Raw genomic sequence first — 4088 nt, 5'->3', positions numbered from 1 at the left:
ATTGAAAGGCATCAAACATTGGAGAGGAAATTAATTATCAAAAACATAGACTTAGTGTAGGTCTTGTACTAAGAGAACCCAATCCTAACCTTCACCAAATGATTCAAATTCAAATCGAACTTCTCTGGACACAAAGGGGTTCTCCACATGCGTCGATGTAGATTAATTCCAACATCAATTTTTCGAGAATAGGACACCTTCAGCGAAGGGAGCCCCGAGCTCCGTCGACTAAGTGTCGCACGTTCTCCGGGCCCCTTCACCAGCAACGATGACAACGAACGGAGTTTCGAACACCTCGTTACCCCGCACAACCCAAGCGTCCGACTCAGACCTGTTACCATTCTCATGATGAAGCAACTGCTAACGTCTCCTCGCCGTAGAAGGTTGCCCTCTTCTCCACCGTCACCTCCCTCTTCTTCGTTTTCTTTTCTTTTTTCTCTCTCTTTTGTTCTTTTTTTTCGATTTGATTTTTTTGTTTTAGGTGCAGTGGAAAGGGATGGGAATAATGGGTGGGTAGAAAATGGGATAATCAGTGATAATAGGAAAATAGTATTTATGTCATTTAAAAAATTATTATGTTCAAAAAGATGATTTTAAAACGTTCAGTAACGTTAATGATTATTTTAATAAAAAAAAAGTTCGAGAACAATTTTGATTTTGACCCAAGATGTTAGGGACGAAAAAAGTACTTAACCCTTTGACTATATCTCATCAGATGCAGTGGGAAGGGGTGGGGTAATAGGTGGGTGGGACTGGGCTAATTAGTAATAATAAGAAAAGGGCATTTGTGTCATTTTAAAAATTATTATGTTCAAAATAACGATTTTATAACGTTTTGTAACGTTGAGGATGATTTTAATAACAAAAAAAGGTCGGAGACAATTTTAATTTTGGGCTCAAACTTTAGGGACGAAAAAAATACTTAACCCTAAATCTAATTAGCAAAATAAGTCTAATTAACAAAATCATTAACTTAGGAAGAAAGAAAAAAAATCAATTAAACAACTTTAGTATTTCCATCAAATCAAAGTAAAGGATAGTCTTTTTTTTATCAGTTCTGCCCTTATGGTGTATACTAGTGGCTATTTTCTTGTATAAATCCCAGAATCTTAAAGTATAATCAATTCACAACACACAACAAAAGTTATGTAAGTTTAATTTAAATTTTAATACAGCTCACCTCCCATTCTATTTGAATATATATAGAGGCATTCACAAAGAATATATATGGTGCAAGTACGATTCAATTAGTTATTGTAATTAATTTTTCCACATGTGTCTTGATCGTTAATTTTTAACTTCTTTTCCAAACCAACTCATCTACTCTCCCCAGAAACCGAACCGATCGAAAGGGGAAGAAAACATTGTCTATATTAATCATTAGTCATCATCTATATATATCTTAGGTAGAATGACTTTGGAATATATTCATCATTCCATTTGATAATTAACTAAACTTCAGAGCCTAATTAATCTTAGGTATATTCAGTGTGCATGCCTAGAGAAAATAATTTTCTTCTATGTGGAGGGCGGGTCCGATCCAATATTCCTACAAATCTGAATGCTTTCCAAACTAAATATTCCATTAGTCTCACTTGTAATGGTATGCATGAAGGCCAACATGTTAGGTAACCAACATTTGGAGGGGAAGAGTGAAATCAAATACTTAGAGAAGTTCATTGATGATCAAGTTCAACCATGGAATGTAATAGCCTTTATGCAGCGATTCCCAATCAAAGAGATCATTGATCCAACCCTCGGGAAAGATTGCACCAGAGTGCTGGGAAGTGTTCATGAATGTTACACAAAGATACTTGAAGCATGAACCTGATGGCCTTATTTTCAACTCCCAAATTATTTTTGGAATAAATTAGAATACAACTACAGATGGTGTAGGTTCTTATTTTTATTACACTGAGAAAAGCTCAGTATTTGATTAATGGCGTGAGTCAATACACTTTGTTGATGTATGGTTACTTATTATTATAGTTGATGTATCAATACATTTTGTTTGTATTTTGAATTATATTGACTTGTTTGTTTATAGTATTTTTCTTTTAGTTTGATAATACGATAAATTTGTTTATTTTTTGAAATATTATAAATATTTAAATACAAATTAGATAAAAATTTGTATTAAATTTATATTTATTTTATATGAAAACAAGTTTATTTTGCAATGAAAAAATCTAAAAAAAAATCTATTTACCTTACTGAAGGATTTATAGACGGCGGGTTTTCTGTCTGTATTCAGAGTTTGGGATGGTTTTCTAAGGTTCCAATTACAGACAAAAAATCTGTCGGAAAATCTGTTGCCAGTTACCGATGGAAGATCTGTCGGAAAATCTGTCTCTAATTACCGACAAAAAATCCGTCAGAAAATCTGTCTCTAGTTACCGACGGAATATCCGTCGAAAAGTTCGACGTTCCAGAGAAATGGAGGGGAGCATTTACCGAGGGAAAATCTGTCGATAACTGATAAAAATCTGTCGGTAAATAATTTTCGACGAGGCTTTTATAGAGGGACAAAATCCATCGGTAATTTCATCGGTAACCAAAAATCCGTCTGTAATAAAAATCAAATCTCGATTTAAATCTGTCTGTATTAAGCAATTTTCTAGTTGTGAAGTTGTTTAATTCTTTCTTTTTGTTTTTTTCTTTGTATTTTTTTATTATTCTTTTTAGAGGGTGAAATAATAAGAATTATGAGAGTGTAAAACAAAAAAAAATTATGAAAACATAAAGAAGAAGGAGGAGGAGGTGTTATTTGAAAAAAAATATATAAAAAAATAATACCAAAATTTTTTAATCGTGATATAGAAATTTTTTAATTTTGATACCGAAACTTTTTAAATGTAACATATAAAATAGAATGCTACAATTTTTTCTTATTCTTTTTTAATTTGGAAGAAAAAGATCGACGACAACGTTAAAGAATAATTGCACAAAAGTATAAAATAGAATGCTACGGTTTTTTTTTATTTTATTCTTTTCTGAAAAAGAAGACAACAATAATGATGTTGAAGAAGGATAATAATGATGATGAAAGAGGAAAAGAAGAAAAAAAAATCTACAAAAAAATATGTACATAAATTTTGACTCGATTAAACTTAGTTGAAAAAAATCTTATCTAGTATTTCTAAATTAAAAAATAACAAAATAGCAAATATGGACTCTAATAACTATTTATTCCTCTTTTTCTTATATAACGTCTATTATATATCTCTAATTTTAAGGCTAAAATGGGTCATATGTCACTCTTTTATTACAATTGAAATCAAATCTTTTCCTCCAAAATTAAAGAATTCTCCCCTATTCTCTCTTTCTTTCTCTATCTCTCTTATATATCATTATCAATGACTAATTACGAATTTGACAATCAAAATATACAACATAACATTCTCTATTTGTATTTAAATTAAATTAAAATTAAAATCTATTATATCTATTATATATCTCTAATTTTAAGGCCAAAATGTGCCACATGTCACTCTCTAATTGCAATTGAAATCAAATCTTTCCCTCCAAAATTAAGGAACTCTCCCCTCTTCTCTCTTCCTTTCTCTATCTCTCTCATTTGTTCACTCACTCTATCTCTCTTATATATCATTGTCAAGACTAATTACGAATTTGACAATCAAAATATACAACATAACATTCTCTATTTGTATTTAAATTAAATTAAAATTAAAATTAAAATACTAAAATTGAAATATAGTTATATTATATATTATATTTATATATTACTAACTAATTTAATAACTAAAATGTGTCACATAACACTCTCTTATTAAAATTTAAAAAAAAATATTTTCCTCTAAAATTAGTAAACATCCTTCTTATATTTTCTTATCTATCTCTCTCTTTTTTTTTTCTATTTCTCTTTATCCTTCCCACTCTATATATAATTTATAATTCATATTTTATATTAGTAATTTGACAAATCAAAATGTGTTACCAGATATTTTCATTATAATTAAAATAAAAAATTTTCTTAACTTCCAAAATTAACAAATTCCCTCTCTCATTCTTCTTCTTTATCTTTCTCTCTCATTTCTCTCATTCTTTATTTTTCTCTACCTTTATGT

Source organism: Arachis ipaensis, chromosome B04 (assembly GCF_000816755.2).
Source record: "Arachis ipaensis cultivar K30076 chromosome B04, Araip1.1, whole genome shotgun sequence".
NCBI classification, from domain to species: domain Eukaryota; kingdom Viridiplantae; phylum Streptophyta; class Magnoliopsida; order Fabales; family Fabaceae; genus Arachis; species Arachis ipaensis.
The sequence above is the reverse complement of the archived record's forward strand: the minus strand, read 5'-3'. Positions refer to the sequence as shown.